The following is a 19,374-nucleotide window of genomic DNA, read 5'->3' as shown; positions in this document are numbered from 1 at the left end:
AATTCATTTTTTTCCCCTTCAACACTCTCAAACCTGCTCCTCCCAGGCTCCCCTATTTCAGTTAATGGCAGTTCCATCCTTCCAGCAGTTGCTTGGACCAAAAAACCTCTCAGTCTTCTATTTGACTCCTTTCTTTCTACCCACAAGCAATCCATCAGTTGATACTACCCCATCATTCAGGATGAAAACCTTGGAGTCATCCTTGATGCAACTATTTCAAACTCCCCATCTCTTCCACGAGGAAATCCTTTGGCTCCACCTTCAAATAAATTCCAAATTTAACCACTTCTCGCCACCTCTATTGCCATCCTGATTCTGGTCATCATCATATCTCACTGGGATTATTACAGTGGCTTCCTGACACGTCTCCCTGCCTATGGTCTCAATCATTTGCAGTCTATTTTCAAAACAGCTTCCGGAGTGACCCATTTAGAGCATGGGTCAGATCTTGACCCACCTCAAAGTCCATCATCACTGGCTCTCTATTTCACTATGAGACTAAGAGTGCAAGGAGCCTTACTGCCCTGCTCCATCTAGCCCTGCTCCTTCTTGACCTTGCCTCCTGCTACTCCCCCCTTGATGACTTTGCTTCAGCCATAATGGCCAACTTGTTCTCTTCAGAACACACCAAATCTTTGCTCTGGAGCCTGTATTTCATGGTTCAACATGTACCCTGTTTATTAGTTGCAATCCCTTCCCTCTGGCCATCTGACTCTCTCAGCCTCTTCTTTTCTCCATAGCACCTATCACCATATATGTATATTTTATGTTTCCCTGCCTGGCCCAATCCCCGAGAGCCATGAGCTTGGCAGCTGTGTCATTCACTGCTCTATTCCTCATCATCTTGAGCAAAGTTGAAATACAGCACCTGTCACATAGGTAATTGTAATCGCACTGAAACAAGTGAAGTGAAATAGTTGAAATTAACTTTAATAATTTATTTTATTTAACCCAACATATCCAAAATAGCATCATTTCAATGTGTAATCAATAAAGAATAATTATGCAAGTATTTCATATACTTTTTTCCATACAAAGTCTTTGAAATACTTTGTGGATTTTACACTTAGAGCTCATGTAAGTTTGGGCTAACCGCATTGCAAGTGCTCAACAGCCACGGGTGGCTAGTGGTTTCCACACTGGACAGTGTAGGTCATCCCCATTCATTTTATTCTACTCTATTGTATGTGTATTCCATTTAAAAAAAATTCTTGGGCACAACCCACTAAATTGATGTCCTAACCCCAAAATGGGTCCCAATGCCCACTTTGAAAATCACTGTTCTAAATAAACTTTAAAGTAAGTAATCTGCAATAAATGGATTTTAGGATACTTCCTCTGGCTTCTAGGGACTGCTCAGCACCCTCTGAAATGGAAACAGACTTCCAGAAAAAAGAGGCCTGCAGGGAAGGGTGAGGAATTAAAGCCCCACACCAATCTACAAACTGAAATCATCGCAGGCCACCCAATGATGCAACTTTTTTTTTTAATTAAAAGGTAATTTTATATAACTCATTGTACTGTCAGATAATTAGCAAAACATCTAATTACCTATAATTATATACTACATACATGCTAATATACAAAGTTCGATGGAAAATCTGCATGATTTTCACACTTCAAAAAGAGTGTATTTGAAGAGAGTGGAAACACTTCAAGTTTTTAATTTTTCTCCCTGCCCCCTATGCAAAGGCCATGGAAGTACATTAATTCAAGGACAGAGAAGTACAAACTTAAATGATTAATCTTCATTTTCCATTTCTGAAGTCCCATTCACCAATAGTCTTTTAGAAAGTTACTATAAACTTCAAATCCAAACTCTTCTGCCCTCTGCAGAAGAAATGAAAATGGACTCAAATTACCATTTTTTTACCATTTGCTCCTTTAAGATGATCCTGGATATTACTAGATACGAGGGGGTGTTTAGTCAAGGTTAACATAGATGTGCTATCCTAAATAGGGTTTGGTTTTTGTACAGTTAAGCTTCCAATTTCTTCCTGAGGTTTTTGAATTGCCAAAGAAAGGCAATACTTCCCACTTCTCTGTTAAGCTATTAAGTTGTCACCTAAGCTGAGAACTTCTTCCTAAGATACTCAAGGTAAGCAGTTGGAATACTTGTGCCCTTGGCAGATGGAAGAGCAAAAACAAAGACGAATAAAACCATTTGTTATCTGGTTTTGTATTTTTGATTGTTCACTGTGCAAAATATGGCTACTTGATAACCGCTGCAAATATTGCCTTTACTATCAAATATGCCTTCATGTACATTTCAACAAGTAACTTCTGCTCGAAAACGAACTCTATTGAGCATACTTCTCTGGAAATCAATATTTAAAATATTTTTTTCTTTGAAACTAACATTCAAGAGAGACAGCTCTTGTTTACAGAGTAACTTAGTTTAGCATTATGGTTAACAATGTTTAAAAACAGCTAACTTCAAATGCAAACATTTAAATTCCGAAGTTTAACTGTTGGGAGGCCAAGCTAGTTCTACAGAAAAATAAACACCACAAGTAATTTTACCCCCAGTTCCACCCCTTGTGAGAATATTTCAGGCCACTGTTTTGTTGGATTTAGGAGTAAGAACTCATACAACTCTGAAGTTCTAAGATAGTTAAAAATGTAAATGCTTCGGATGAACCTTGAAAACATGCTAAGTGAAAGAAGTCAGTCACAAAAGACCACGTACTGTACGATTCTATTTATGTGAAATATCCAAAGTAGGTAAACCTATACACACAGAAAGTAGATTAGTTGTTGCCATGAGCTGGGTTTAGGGGAGTGACAGCTGATGGGTATGGGCTCTCTTTCTGGGGTGATGAAAATGCTATAAAACTGGATTGTGATAAGGGTTGCAAACTCTGTGAGTATAGTAAAAACCACTGAACAGTACACTTTAAATGGGTGAATTGTATTGTGTGTGAATTACACCTTAAGCTCTTAGCAAAACAATTAACTTGCTTGGTAACATTCACAACAGCATTGGCATGAAAGAAAACAAAAAAATCAAGTTAATCTAACATAGTTTCCATATAATGCTAAAATGCATAAATCCTGGATACCTTGTTCTCCTCATTATAGAACACTTTCTCAAAGCAACCAATATTTGCCCTTCCTGACACTTGTCACCATAATCATTCACAATGTCTGTCTTCCCTCTACAATATATACTCAGTAAGGAACGAGATCATGTCCATATGTAGTGCTATGATTCTAGCACTTCGCACACAATCATCAATAAATATCTGCAACAGGAATTAAGTTTGTATATATAATTGTATGTATAAATGAATAAATGAATGAAATTATTGGATTGGGGTACTTCAACCAATTAAGTTGTTGTGTTCTGTCTCCTTAAATCTACTCTCCAATTCTTCCATGCTCCTGGCCACCCAGCTAGAGACATTTCCCAGTAGCCACTGCAGCTTCTCGTGACCATCTGACCATAATCTTACCAATTAAATGTCAATCGATGCGATGTGTGCAATTTTTAACTCATTTCCTTCAAAGAAAATTGCTTGCCTTAGACTTCTTCACTGTGCTTCAACCATGTGGACAAGGACAAAGCCCCAAAGCAGGAGAGTGCAAGAGGGAAAGAATCTGCCCAGTCAAGCTAGACTGGCCATACTGTTATACGAGAGAGAAGTAAACTTCTGTTTTAATTAAGCCATTGGATGTTGGGGTCTCTATGCTACATCAGCCTAGTCTTTACCTTGACTGTTACAATCCAGGCATAGGGGTGTTATGCGTGTGCGTGTGGTGGGGGCGAGGGAGGAGCAGGAAGGATTTCGACGCTTAACGGAACCAACTGACTAGTCATTTTAGCCAATGTGGCCATCCGGTCACTCAATGAAGACACTCTCTTCTAGTGTCCTCATAAGAACTTCATGAATTAATAGTCACATAATTCAAATGCTGAATGCTATAAAGAGGTCATTTTGAATGGATATAACTCAGAATATTGTCATTAAGTAAATATTTAAACCACATAAATATATCCTTTCAAAAGAACCAATGAATATATTTTAAATGGCTGAATAGGCATTTTTACCTTTATTTGTAACCAAGAAATAATTTGTAATATTTAAGACACAATGAGTAGAATCAATAAGGATGCATTATTAACTCTTCGATCTAACAAAAAATAGCTCAAATTGGGAATAGGAGAAAAATTAGAATGATTACACTTTCTTTTAGATTGTCTTTTAACTTTCTCACAAATAAGTTGACTATATAAAAAAAAAAAAACATTCGAGCCAATACATAAAATGTGAAGCTTGAAGATGCCTATTATTTAAAAGTAACTATTTAATTATAACCTATATATACTTGATGACTACCATCAATCCTCAATGCCATTTAGAATTAAACACAAGACAATGAATTTTACAAATTGGACTTAACTTTAAGCAAAAATACATGTGGGGGAATTGCCCACGGTGGGGGGAAGCAGGGAGAAAATGACACATAAACCTTTATCCAATCACCAAACCAAGGCAGCCACGATAGAATGACATCGATATAATTGTGACCAGAGCAAGTTGTCTTTTCAGCTCCAGTCTTGACATTCTACATGACCCTGGGTAAGTTAACCATCTGTGGGACCACTTTCCCAGTTTGTAAAGTGGGGATTTTAATAATTGCCAGCTACCTCTCAGGAATGCCAGCAACCAGACCCATTTTGTAGAGTGCTCAGATCTACTTGGAAGAAAATTGTTATATCACTACCAAGTATGATGACTGTTACTTATGATTCTTCAGACCTTTGAATCTAAATTTGAAAAATGACTTCATCTGGTTTTCTGAATTTGCCTGGCCACTTTTATGCACATAACCAGTTGTTCCAATAGTGCCAATGTAGGCATATTTATTTGCATCTATGCTGACTGTTAATGATTCCCAGATTTCAAATTTGGGCATGGCATTTACTGAGAAGCTCCTGGCGTCTGAAATCTACATCCTTCTTGTCGGGTGGAAGGCAGTGCTGGTTTCTTGACCATCACTGGATAGCACAATCTTCTCTTTGTTTATGGTTTGTTCACTAAAAAGAAACACTAACCATTCTATCCATTTTATATATCTTTTTTGGATTTTTTTTTTCCTTTTTCTCCCAAAAGCCCCCCAGTATATAGCTGTGTATTTTCAGTTGTGGGTCCCTCCAGTTGTGGCATGTAGGATGCCGCCTCAGCATAGCTTAATGAGCGGTGCCATGTCCACGCCCAGGATTTGAACTGGCGAAACCCCAGGCCACTGAAGCAGAGGGCACAAACTTAACCACTTGGCCACGGGGCTGGCCCTCTTTTTTCGATTTTATATTTTTAACAAACCTTCTTTTCATTTATATATAACAGATCAAGATATATAAGGATTAGTTTTTGAAGGATCCTTGAGCTTATTAAAATGTAAAAACTAACATATAATTTATTATTTATTTGAGTCTATATACCTTAACAATTCTAAAAGAAATTTGAAATGAGAGTCAAAATACAAATGGAACTGATATTGCAGAAGAAAATAAGTTAAATAATAAATGTTAATTAGGGATAGGAAAAACATGAAGTTTACTTAAAAATATGTCAACGACAAAAAGCTGAAGTTGAAAAAAACTACAGAGATTGAGCAAAACCTCTTACTCTGAGCTTCCTAGTAGTCAAGTCAAAAAGAAAAACTATATGAATTTGTTATTCAGTTTCCTTTGTGTCATGAATGAGGCATCAACCAAATTTTTCTATGTTTCTGAAATTTGACAAGGAGTTCCTTATCTGTGGGATATTGTAAAATATGATAGACCCCCGTGTCCTTGACAGTAATTATAAAAAATAAATTATAAAATTTTAATTATAAAAAAAAGTAATTATAAAAACAAGCAAGCACTTTTTTCTCCCTACAGACCACCTCTCTTAGTCAACACTAATGACAAATTCCTGGAAACTCTTTTTTTTAAACTTGCCCTTGACTCATATTTTTAACTCTGAACAATATCACAGAATTGGGAAAAATCACATCACACAAATTCAAACGTGTTCACTTTCAGGTCACGGGTATAAGCGTGGACATTATAAAGACATCAAGTCAGAAGAAAAATAATTCATGCTTATGGGTGATTCCAAAGAAAACAATAAAAACCCACAAATGAAGCCCTCATTTGGAGCTGCAGGAATAGCACAACTCTCAAGCTGAATGCTTCATCTTTTCAACCACTTTCCAGCTTTGTTGAATCCTAACTTTTAGCTTCACCAGAAACCTTTGCTAACAGCAAAAGATGAGTTGAACACCTGGCCCAGCTTTGCATGAGGAACATCTTAGACTGAGATCTCGCAGGGATCATCTTGCAGCTGAGCTGAGTAGCTGTGGCAGAGACTGAATGGCCCACAAAACAGAAAATATGGACTGTACGGCCCTTTACAGAAAAAGTCTGCAGATCCCTGAAATAGACTAAGCCTTAATTTTTAAGATTGGGAAAGTGAGTCTCAGCAAAGGGAAGAGCTTTGCCAAAAGTCATGCTGTGTCTTGATGACCCCAGTTACTGGTTGGGATGAACCCTTCCATGCTGGGACATCGGAAAGGGACTGTCCTCTCTGGAGGACAATCGGCTGCTTCCCACAAAGGTTAAATTTAAACAACAAAGATGGTGAAATGAGGCAAGTTGAATTTTTTGGCCCAAATCAAATGTGCCAGAATGCAACTATCAAAACGAATCTATACCGTTATAGTGAGATCTGGAACCCAGAAACCCTGGGTGAGATTAAAAACAAAACTGATCTAATAATCTTCACATTATGAAAGTTTCACAAAAAAAAACCTTGTTCAACTAAAGAGTAAGAAGTCAGTATCTTACAAATTCATAAACTTTAATTTAGTAAGATTTCAGCAAAGGCTTTGTGCAACCAGACCAGCAAGTAACCTGTTTCAAAACACACACTAATCTACTAAATCAAATTGAACTATTATTGGCGAGAACTCAAAAATAAAATGAAGATGCTGCTTGAGAAACATCAGACATTAAAATGACCTGCAAGATTAACTTGAGTAACATGACCACTGCCCTCACCAGAAAGAGACTTTTGGAACCAAGAAAATCTGTAGCATCCATATCATTTTAACCAGAGAGGTTTTTTGTCCCCCCTCTCCACAGTGAATTTGAGAAAACTTAATCTAGCTTTAATTCATCAAGCCACATTAGTCTTTCTGAAAACTTCTAATTTTAAAATCAAGTACTCATTTGATTCTCAAGCAAGGTCGAGAGAGCTAGGCAGCCTGGCGCTGACATCACAGGGATGTGCCCCACGCCACTCAGCAGTTACATCAATGTGGCGTGTTGCTATGGTGTCTGACTATTAATTTCTGAAGGAAGGTGATTATAAAGCCACGAGATGAACATCAATCGGATGACACCTCTCCAGCACAGAACACTGACATGTTACTCTTGTTTGCAGCAAGTTAATTTTATGAATCACCACTTGTGTGATGTGAATATTCCTTTCTAACTTTAAACCTACCAAGTCAACAACCAAAAAAAATTCAGCTTCAGCAAAGAAGGGAAAAGTTTGATAATATTTGGGGGAAAAATGTGATGCCGTGGATCATTTTTTAACGGCAATCTTTTCCTTGAAGACCTCCAAAAATATGCTATATACATACTGATACACAAATACACATACATTTGATAAATACGCAGATGGGAAAAGAACAGAATTACGATGTCCAGAAGGTGATAAAGCCCTAGATATCATTTCACTAACCATATTTGCATTTACCTTTTTTGGCTTCTGTAAAGCAATCTTCAGTTATAGTCACCTCAAAAGGTCACTTCTTACCCTGAAAACAAAAGAGAACATCAAAATCTGAATGTCAAGAGAAAGGAGCAACCACCCATTTGCCTGGGATAGATGCAAGAAAAACAACAAAAGAACTCAATTATAGTTAATGGCAAATGACTTTCAGAGTTAATAAAGTCCTAAGACCTTCACTTATCTGGATCGCATGCCTCTGAGCTCTTCAAGACAACAAAAACAACTCGGATGGAAAAAGTAGAGGTGAGACACTTCAAATTTTACGTATGAACTTTTTCTCATCTTGCCGTCTATCAATTTATTTTCATGTGGAATAATATGTGACTCATATGCCTTTGTTTTTTGAAACCAGACTGCTACTTGAATGTGTCTCTGTTTGGTTAACATCCACAACATCTCTAATTTCATTAAAGCAGAGGCTTATTTTTTTCCCCTTCGGAGGAGAGCTCTTGTAGACAAGATGCTTTCTGCCATTCTGGACCTTTCAAAATGAATAAAACACCACAATTTTCAGTTTGAGGAAGGGTGGGGGGCGTTAATCGGTTGGTGAAAGCTGTTCACAGAATGTTTTCCACTTAGCATATATCTACCAGATCTACTCAGTTAAATAAAAATGGTTCTTGTCAGATGAAATAAACAATTGAAATCAAGCTTCCTAAAACACAAAGAAAGCACAGAACATGTTTTACCCCACATCTACTCCTGCATCTGCATCCTCTCTTATGCAAAACAGTGTGTAATCCTTTAAGAAACATTACAAGCTGCCTCTTTCTGCCCATGTAACTGGGATCAACATATGGCACAAGTGAAAAGAAAAACATTTGTTTATTAATTTAGATCAAGTTACTAACGGGGTATAGGATTCATTCCACATCAATTGACCAAATGCTCATATAACTTTTTTTTAAGATGGTGAAATCATATCATCATTTTACTAAAATGCTAATATCCTCTTGTTCACTTTTCAGAACACTATGTAATGAAGTGGTTTTAATTTTATACAGAATCTATCCCTGCTTATCCCTCTGCTGTCGGCCCTGAACGTGGAAAGGCAAACATCACTGAGAAGAGTTAAATCTTATTTCACTAGGGCTAAAAATTTGAAAGTGGCACTTCGGTGTGTACTATCTTTGAGGAATTGATCTGAGGCCAATTTATGACATTTCCACAAGCAAGTGTATGCAGATTCTTGCCATTAAGATTGGAAAAAAATGCGGCTCTGAGTGAAATCATAATTTTCATGTTTACTGTAAGAGGAAATTGGAGGTTTTCACCATAAATGTTCACCATTTGGGTGGGGGAAAACCCTAGCTCTGGGACTTAAAATTACTATTTTGCAACCTGCCCAAAACCTTTTTGTTTTTACACAAAACAATTCAAATAGAAAATGAAAATTGTGCGCTTTACTGCTGATGAGTGTCCCCAGGATTGGTTTCTCCAGTGGTGAGAACTCTGTTACAGCACAAATGGTGAAAGGAAAACAGACAGCAGCAATGGTCGGGTCCTCAAGGTAATGTGGAGATCCGCAGAGCAGCCCCACTCCACACAAATAAGACGAGCTCATGAGATACAAGGCACAGCAGAATCTTACACACCAGAAATTTCCATCTCCACCACTCATCCAATCTTAAATGGAAAGTAAGTGAACTCTGGCAGACCCTACTCAATTCAAGGCAAGAATGACCCTTCTCCCTCCTTTTTACTTGAGCTGTTCTCCAATGTGCGCACTCTAAACTAATTTTCATGTTTATCTATTGAGTTGCGTCTATTTTTGCATGTTTGGCAGTCAGATCTATACAGTGTTAGACTTTGCAATGCAGATGAGATTGCTATCATATAGCTGGCAAACAACTGGACCTTATTAAAATTTAATTTAAGAAAAAAAAAACTGCTGAAAATGTCTCCTTTGAATAAAGTTATCTCTAGCACTGTACTCAAACCTGCAGAACATTTTCAGGTAAGTACTGGGCCTGTTTCTGTACTCACCTATATACACAGTACAGTATGGAAGGGAATACAGAGCAAAAATACAAGCTGGTTCACCCTCACAGATTTTACAAGCATAATTTTTCCCTAGGGGGAAAAATAATTAATAATAACAAAATTATGCAATTGACCCTCCAACTTACAATTATGAAAGGAATACAAAATTGGCTACATTTAATTTTTACTTATACATAAAAAATTGGCAGTGGGATACAAACCATATTTTCCTCCATTTTCAAGTTCCATAAATTTTAATGTATATGCACATTTGACCACTCATTAATTTATTTCTGTTGATTTTAGCTTTTAGTATACATTAGCAAAGTAATCTAAAAGATATTTTTCTAGCTTTGCTGAGAAAAAGATTAATAGTTCAACAGCTGTTTGCTATCATGCTAAATTAAGTGAAATGTGTCAATACGATAGACAAGAAAATTAGAGAATAGTACTGGGGCCTGAGTCTGCATCACAACTAGCCTAGAAGAATCAGAAATCAACAACAAGGAGAAAAAGCTGCATTTCATTTTTTCCAAAGTATAAAACTTCCCTTTCCAAAACTGTATTTGCTACTATTTTAAACAATCACTTTTACTTATCAAGTGCATCAGCTATTTACCTGAATGCTTACTGGCAGCACAAGTGCCAAAACTAAAATCAAATGAATATGTAAAGCTTTAAAGTTGAAACAAGAAAAGAAGATAAAAGAAAAATATTTCCCTCCAGCCCACTTGTCTTTCTTGAAAAAAAAATTCTGCCACCATATGAATTTCATTTTTTTTTCTTTTTCTCTCTTTCTTTCTTAAGTTTCCTATGGGTTTTAGGTTTTAAAAGTGAGCCAGGGATACGGTAAATAGAAATTATTTATTTTCCTTTATGTCATTCTCTATACAGTTAAGATTCTGTCAACACTAGAATTGTCCCGTGTGTGGCCTCTCCTCTACTGTTTGCAACAGTGTTATTTACCTAAAGCTATTTGTTGACCATTAAGATCTTGACCAAGACATCAAACTTCAGCTGTGCCCCCTTTCTCTTCCTCTGCCTCCCCAATCCCTCTGCCCCCTATTAGGAATTTTACTCTGTAGACCTCTTAAGTTACTATGGTGCTTCAATGTTACACTTTCTATGGGTATATTTTGCCCCCAATTTAAGCTGTGTGATAAATAATGTATAGTGCCAACTGGTATGGCCTAGTTGGAACCAGTTACAGGTAAATGTGGAGATGGGATTTATTCCACAAGACTGAAAAGGAACAATATATACTCTATTTTTCCCACTAAAATTATTGCCCCGTTTCCTTTCAGGGCAGCTAAAGCAAACGATTTGCTTCAGGATTTCTGCATCGTATTTCACTTTACACAATTACACAAAAGGGACAGTGAAGGATGGCTGACATGTTTCATCTCAACCTTCAGTCCAACAAATGCCGGCTGAGAACCTACTGTGCGTCAGTGTCCCTGTGGATGCAAAGATGAGCCGCGCCAGCTTCTGCCCATGATGATGGTGGCAGTGCAGGAGCTGATCTCTGGCTAGAAGATCCCTTCTCTCAAAGTCCAGGAACATGGTTCAAACTCCCAATACGCCAACATATTCCAATCAAATACCGGATACTTCATTCGAAAAAAGAGGACTAAGTGGGTCCATTACCAAGAGATTGCTGTCTCTTTAGTGAATCTCAACTCACATGGGCTTTCATGCCCTGCTTTTCAAAGATTTCCTAGAAAAACAGAAGCGTATCAACACAAATTTGGCTGAAAACCTATAATACAAGGGTCACTTCATTTTCTGCGTTCAAGATAAGAAAATCCACTCAGAAATCAACCCCAAAGTGTTTTTTTCTATGCCCTAATAAATTCAAATGGTAAGTCACCTTTACAAAAAGAAAAAGGAAGGAGGGAGGGATCGAAGAAAGAAAAGAAAGAAGAAGAACTAGGGAGAGCAAAAAAAGAGCGAAAAAAAGGAAAAGAAGGAAGGAAGAAAATTGGAGAGGAAAGAGAGAAAAGGAAACTGGTGTGCCTTCAGGCCCCTGGGCACAGAGGCGACAGTGGACATCACCCAGGCTTGCTGGTTTACAAACACTACGTTTCTTTTATTTCTATCAAAGACATCCTCCACTTTGTATCCCTCGTTCCTCAATGTCCCTTGTATTGCAGCAAGTTACATCTCATTTCCTTTTTCCTCACCCGCTGGGACCCTCACCAAATCACAGGGCCTAACTTTGGAGTCCATTCTAGTAAGAAAAATCTAAAACACTATAAATAAAGTAAGCCACGTGGTGCAGGCAACCTCAGCCCAGGCTTGCCCGTGAAATTACTTCAGGCTGGCAGCCCCCAGCCACTCCACATTGGGCCATCTCACTCAGAAAAAAAAAAAAACACCCTCTCTTACCTTACAGAAAAGTAAAACCCCGGTCATGGTCATGTGAAAATATTTTATAGGTATCCTTTAACAGCCTTTAAATGTTGAAACCTAAAAACAATATTTGCTGTTTTCTCTTTGAAGCTCTAACAAAGCCTTTGTTTTAGATTTACCTTTAGTGTGCAATAAGAGTTAATAATCAAATCCATCCCAACCCCCACAAATGTTAAACAAAAAGATAAAAGAAATGCAAATAGCTATTGTCATGGAAAGTTAAAGTACCTGTCTGTATTTTTAAGTGAAAACTATTATCTCTATCAATCAAAATTTAAGAATACAATAGCACTAATCACAGAAGGTGCTCCGACGGAGTTACTTTTCCTCATAAAAAAAAGTATTTTTCCCCTTAAAAACTGAGTATAAAAGTCATATACTTACCATTAGATAGGATATTTGTAATTTTATTATTAAAAACCTTCAGCAGTCTCACTGTTAATAAATGCTTCTAAGTCTCTAGACTGATTTGTACCCAAGAAGACCCAAATCCCCACATATTTTAATAAGGTTGATGAAATTTTATTTAAATTCTGTTTCCAACCTGTGGGGGAACAGCACACTCTTCTGTTGAAAAGAGTTACTCAACCAGAGGCAACAGTTAACTGGTGATAAAAACTCCTTCTTTTAGACCTTGGACACAATTCCTACCTCCTGCAATATCTTTACATATAGGGGACATATCTTTCTTGGATGGCTCATCCTTCTTAATTGTGCCTATTCATTTTTGAAATTATAACACTCTAAAAGAAAGCAGAATTCTACCATTCTACCCCAGAACAATCTCAATGCACAGTGCATCAATTTCTCTGAGTCTTTTTATTTTTTTAATTCACTTTTTAAAAAGACTGGATTAGACCCTGAATATGGTGCTTTCGAGAAACAGTACAGGAACGAAAAATACCAAGACCCCAGATAGTAAAACAAACAGCTCAAGATTAAAATTCCTAGAGCAAACAGTTAAGCCAGGATGCCATTATGCAGGCTGAGCCTGGATGGACGTCTCCTCAACCTCCACCGTGGGGCCAAGAGGCTGTCATCTTCCCCCCAGCAAGATCAGATTTCCTTCCCTCCCGCCCGCCTCTCTGAGCATCATGGCCAACATCTCTAGTGTGCTATTAATATCAATGAAGAGACGATTCGATTTCCACTGAAGAAAACCCTTCCTATTCCGGCACAGACCTTCGGGGAGGACCCTGGCCCGGCTCTAGACAATACAGCAGCAGAGTTTCACTGCTTTCTTACAGTTCGGTCGTGCACACTGTTCGAAGGCTTTTAGCAAACAATGGCAGCATTATCTCCAGGATAGTTACAAAACAGGATTTGTTAGGACAAAGAATAATAAAGCTGTTCTCTCTCTCCCTCTCTTTTCTTTTTTCTTCTCCCCAGTTCCCAAGAACCTCTCTCTGCCAGTCCAAAATTCAGCCAACATTTCCGAAGAGGCACCTGTACTTGTCCATTTCAACCAGCCAGCAATTGACAACGGCCCAGGCACCGGACCGCTGGCAGGAGGCGCCCAGAAGAGCAGCAAAGTAGACTCTCAACATTTGGAAAATGAAACAAAAGTATCAGCCTTGGCTTCGCACACACTTACCCGTTCATGGTGAGGAAGGAAAGCTTGGGGGCCGGAGAGGCAATTTTCACACAACGGAAGAAAGTTGAGAGTTTGTCAGGGAGAAACTACAGGCGCTTGGAAGCCTGCGGGCTTCTCAGGGCTCCCAGGCTGGCGGCAGTGTGAGGAAGGACTGAAGGTATGTGGGCTAAACACAACAAAAGCCACTGCCTTACTCTAGATTAAATATGCAGGAAGAGGCCCCTTTGCATAAACACAAACACTCAGCAAATGAATAACTGGCTCAATCAGACGCCCGCTGTGCCTTCTACCTGTCCTCTCTCTGACAGGAGACACTGCCTGTTCCAGGGGACAAGGACTACACAGGAGACAGTTAAATGTTATGTTGCTATAATAACAATTAAAATGAATTGCATTCATTTGTAATTAAGAACTCACTCCTGGGTGGGGGAGGTTTGGGGAGGAGGGGGATATGGTGCTATTGTTGTATCTCCAGCTACTCCAAAAAGAACTTGGTGGGGAGACACCTCAGTGCAGTTGTACGCAGCTTGCATTTAGATTTTTAACATTCAACGAGAGTTTTAAACAATCACATTTTTCAACCACAATTTCAGGTCAGAGACATACCTCTTGTTTCTCTGCTTTGCCACATTATAAAACGATTCTTATAAGTCTGGACCCATGGAAAGATCTATTTTATCTATGTATAAAAATTTACATATATAAAATATAGACACACATACACATGTATATATACACTCACACATATAAGATTCACCCATATCTAATAACAGAGAATAAACCGAAAAAATGCCACTTTACTCTCTTTCATTCACTAATGATTTAAGGAAAATAATTTGAGTCTTCCAAAAACACATCCCAAATGCTTGCCTTTCAAATGTCATCAATCCATGACCACTCATTTAGAAACATTATCCATATATTAGAAAGGATGCTTTTAACTGAGTGGCCTCAACCACTTATAATTTCAATTAAATAACATAATTACAGTCAACAATTTTCTCTGTTTCGGCAGAAAATATGCCATACCTCAACATAATTTGTCCTCAGAACCGAGGAATTTAAGCAAGGGGAAGAACAGGCTAGGCAGGGGCTAGGAATTCGCTACCGCCTTCTCTCAGCTTATGGAGTCAACTCACCCTCACCTCTAACCTCTCACTGTATGTTCCAGCTACATGTTGGTCTTAGTAACTTAATTATTTTTTAATAACTTTTGCAGTATTAAATGATTTCGATTGAAACATAAATAAGATTATGTTTGTCTACTTCCTTCTAACGCCGCATAGTACTTTGGGGGCAAACCCAGCCCTGCTATTCTATAGGATGCGTCTACCTTATTATTTGGACTAAAAAGAGGAGGTCACAGATCCTTCACTGCCTCAGAGAAATGTCCGACAATTAGGCTAGCCAAGGGAAATAAGGCGGCTTTCCATTTCGAAAGCAAGTTTTACTTTATTAGCACAACACTGCTTTCTGGCTAAATCATTCTGCCACAAAAGCAAAAGAATATTACTGAAAAGTAAAAAAAAAGAATTTACAAACAAACGAAAAAGCCCATCTCAAACATATATTATAGCATAACATGGAGAAAAGGGAAACAAAATCAAAAGATTCCCAAAGCCACAAAGAATCAACACAGGTTGTCTAAGAGGGGTTCCCACAGAAACTAAAGATGCCTATTCTGTTCATTATTTCATCTTGAAATGACCTTCCATATAAAGTGTTCGATAACCCACCTCTATAGACGACAGTGATCTAACCTTGATGCAAATAAACCATAGAACAAAATTTAATCAGTACATCACTGTGAAAAAGCCTTTGTCCATCCCAATGGAGCTTCTAATGACTGTTTTGGCAGTTCTGGCGGGTAGTTATGCTTCCCAGCTCATCTATATCTCATACTGGTTGAACAAGCTAATGGAAGTGCTGTTAGTGGAATCCAATATTAATGCTCTGTATCATGCAAACCTGGATGCAACTGAATATATTATACAATTATAGGTAGTATCTAATTCCATAGGTATTAGATACTGTGCTCTAAATTAACATTTTAATGAGGACAGTGAAATAAAGACGACAATCCAGGTAAGGGATCCATGCATCGCAGCCCAGCCAAGCTCCTTGCTGCAAGAGTGCTGGATCCTGGAGCAAATGGCACAGACATAGGGATTGTGACAAAAATCCGTATGCAAGCTTTAGATGCTGAGTGACACATACTGATGCACAGAGTCAAAGATGTCATCCTCACACAAGCGCCACTCGCTGTAAGCTTGAGAAAGAATGAAGGGGGGAAAAACGGGGCGGGGGGAGTAGTTGCAGTGAGACCTCCAGAAAATAAACAGGGTGTACAGTTTCAAAGGCTGCAGACACAGACATTTCATTGTTCAAGCCAATTATCAGTGGAAAATAATAACAACAGATGGATTCAGAGTCACTGACTTTTCATATGCACTTCATCTCGGCGGAACAGATGATGAAACGCGAGAGCTATCTCAAAAAGGCAAAACATCTTTCAGTAAAAGAACTCTACAGTCCAGATGGGGACCTTCTAAGGCTGCTGATTATCTTCTTATAATGTTGTAAGATAGACTTACTAAAACATTTCAAGAACTGATCAGATATGATGCGTACAATGGCTTCATTATTGGAAGGAGTTGCCTCAGACTTGTGACTAAACCAGGCAGAGATTTCAATAAGGTTAGGACTGTAAGTTTCCTGTTTTCTCATCAGGGACTGCAGGTTCCAACTAAAACTGGAAATCTGTGCACGACAGGAGAATAAACCAGCGCCCAACAATCCTACATTTGTGCTCTTCTCTCTTTTGAGCAAAGGAAAAAGAGATAAACTGGGACTGAGAAAAGGACATTAAATTATTCTGAAGCGTTCCATTACGATGGGAAGAAAAATAGCTCCAAAGCAATTCCTTATTAAAAGCATTCAGTGATAAAATATCATCCCTTACATGCAGTTAGAACATCTTAAATATCCCTTGCCACTGGTGATCGCAAAATATAATCTGCTTTTAGTAGGAAATAAATATAAATTTCAATGATGGTGTGATAAACAGTTGTAATAAATGCCAACCAAACACACAGGCATAAACCCACCAACCTACCCCAAAGCACCCTTGCTTATAACTTAAATATCACCAAGTCAGACTTGCTGATAAAATACAAGAGGTAAAATACAACCTGGGGACCTGCTATAAGTAACAGAAAAAGTTAAAATCTCTAATCAGATAAGCCTCATTGCTACTAGAATAACACTGAATCTGTTCTATTTCCTTCCATCCATCTATCATCAATTCCACATTCATAATTTTGCAAAAATCTCTCTCTGAATTGACATAAAATATGGTTGAAATCACTGTGCTAACAAAAAGGAAAAGCTGATCATCCCGCTATTTACTAACATACTTAACATTTAAAAAATATTTTTATGAACACACTGTTGACTTCGCAAGTTTATAACGTAAGTAGAAAAAAAATTTTTTTTTTTTAGAGCAAGGCTTTTCTTTCAAAGTACTCTGACAAAAGTAAATTCGTAGCAGAACGTACAAGCACGAGGAAAATATCGCCAAGGGCAAAATTCTGCAACTGCTTTAAGAAGCAAACAAGAACACAAAAGATGTGCAGTGCAACCATCTGGCTCTCCTCATACTATATCAATGCCTCAACTTGATCCCCCACCCCCTTATCCAGCCCACACCAATGCCACAAAACCAAATGGCTTCACTTATGTTTCCTGCACGGCAAATTTACACAATGCACTTAGAATGCAAAAGTTGGTTTTTACACATAAACTAGTATCTTAACATTTTTCCCCACTTAACGATTTTTTTGTCGTCGTTCCTTATTCAGAGTGGGACTTTTTTGAAAAACCACTACTAAGTACTTCATGGTGATAAAGATGTCCCCACATGGATATATATCTGTTTAGGCTCAAGAGAAGCTCCCTTCAAAACCTTAATCTCTACCATCTTGTGTTTTCTGTTATAATCAGACACTAGATGCGGACATCTGAAAAATGAATCCTAAAATTATTCCCATTAAACCTTTACATTTTTTTCTCTTTGCTCTAAATTGTGGGTCGATCCCCCCACTTATTATTTGAAATAACTGCACTCATTTTTAATCACCACCTTTGCAAGTTAGCATACCCATTGGAATTTTCCCTTATTTGGCTCATTCTACGTTTACTGAGCAACTTACTACAGTGTCAGGAGCTTCCTGGACAATGGATGATCAAAATCATTATTTCCCCATATGGTAGCAGAGCCTACCTGGTACATTAAATCAGAAACTCAACAGTTTATAAAAAAATCTTCCACACATAGGTAGGCTGAAGCATTTTATTTATTTATATACTTATTTGAGCAGGCAGATATAATAGATATTTGAAAAGTTATGGCACATCTGTAGGTATCCAATTGCTTTCAAAGGTGGGAATGAAGACTTTTAATGGAAATCTCTGGGTAAAATCGATATAGATAATCACAAATGGATCTCACAAAGGGGCAACGATTAAAAATCATAACAACCGGGGAAGAGATACCCTCCCGGGCCAAGGCCACCCTCTGCCTTCCTGCAGGAGCCTGCTAGAGGCAGGCATTCTACATCAAGCAAGCACTCTCGGTCAGAATCAAGACTTGTTCGGCAGGGCCACGTCTGGTTTACTTCTGTTTTCTTGCTGACAGTGGTTTTCCACCTCCCCTGCATCCCTCTCCATGTTCCAGGATAAGAAGGCTTTGCCTAGTTTCTCAAGGGGCTAATTTTCAGTTCCCTCCTGGGTGTTTCTGCCTGGGACCACAGAGGCTCTGGGTCTGGACAGTAGTGGCAATCTTAGGACACACACAGCGAATCCAGCCACCGGGTGAGGGATTCCGCTAATTGCTTAAGCCTGCACTAGTGTCTGGCCACCAGTTGGCAGACACAACTCGTGGCTGCCTACCAGGCAGGCCTAGGTTAGCACAGCTGGAGCCAGATGACAGTCTCTCAAAGATATTCTTCCCGTGGTCACATCTGGCTCCTGGCGGCTCCAGTCTGCAGCTCAACGATTTTGTTTGGTTTTCCTGGGAAAGTTTAACTAACAGATAAGACCAGTCAAATTAATCTTGACTGTGTGCATTTGAGGTTGGGACAAAACATCAGAATATAAACTCCATGAAGGCAAGGACTTCATCTGTCTTGCTGGCTGTACCCCAGTACAGAACGGTAGCTACACACGGTAGCTGTTCAATAAATATATGCGGAATGAAGAACCCTAAGCAGCATGTGAGTTGAACAAAAACATTCCTGTGTCATCCCAGCTCCTCAGTTCCTATTATATGTACAATGGCTAACACTGTGGGTGCACACAGAGAAGGTCCTAAGTGGCTTCACAGTTATATTTTATTGTGAGCATGTTGACCCAGGCAGAAAGACACTCAAGAATGAATCCACTCACACAGTCAGTATAGGTGGGAAGACCATCCAACAATCTTTCCCTGAAAAGGACAGTCTCCCAGTATTACCCACATCCCGACTTCACGAGTCCTGAAACTGCAAAATTTGGCAGCTATGTGCCCACGGCACTTGCAAGTGACCCGAAAGT

The 19,374-nt window shown here is 38.5% G+C and overlaps 1 protein-coding gene across 15 annotated transcripts in view; it reads right to left on the bottom strand.

The window, feature by feature from the left end:
* FOXP1 (forkhead box P1) overlaps nucleotides 1-19,374 on the bottom strand; it is a 575,342-nt gene that overhangs the window by 309,138 nt on the left and 246,830 nt on the right. For 12 of the 15 annotated variants that reach the window (XM_070492659.1, XM_070492654.1, XM_070492656.1 and 9 more), the window contains one exon: nucleotides 7,758-7,818. The gene's annotated coding sequence lies outside the window, so the exon portion shown is untranslated. Of the gene's footprint in view, nucleotides 1-7,757; nucleotides 7,819-13,782; nucleotides 13,955-19,374 lie in introns of those variants that run through there. The other 3 variants (XM_014836106.3, XM_070492657.1, XM_070492652.1) reach the window with 2 other exon arrangements.

Source organism: Equus asinus, chromosome 21, assembly GCF_041296235.1.
Source record: "Equus asinus isolate D_3611 breed Donkey chromosome 21, EquAss-T2T_v2, whole genome shotgun sequence".
Classification (NCBI taxonomy): domain Eukaryota; kingdom Metazoa; phylum Chordata; class Mammalia; order Perissodactyla; family Equidae; genus Equus; species Equus asinus.
Note: the sequence above shows the minus strand (reverse complement) of the source record. Positions and strands in the feature narration are given on the sequence as shown.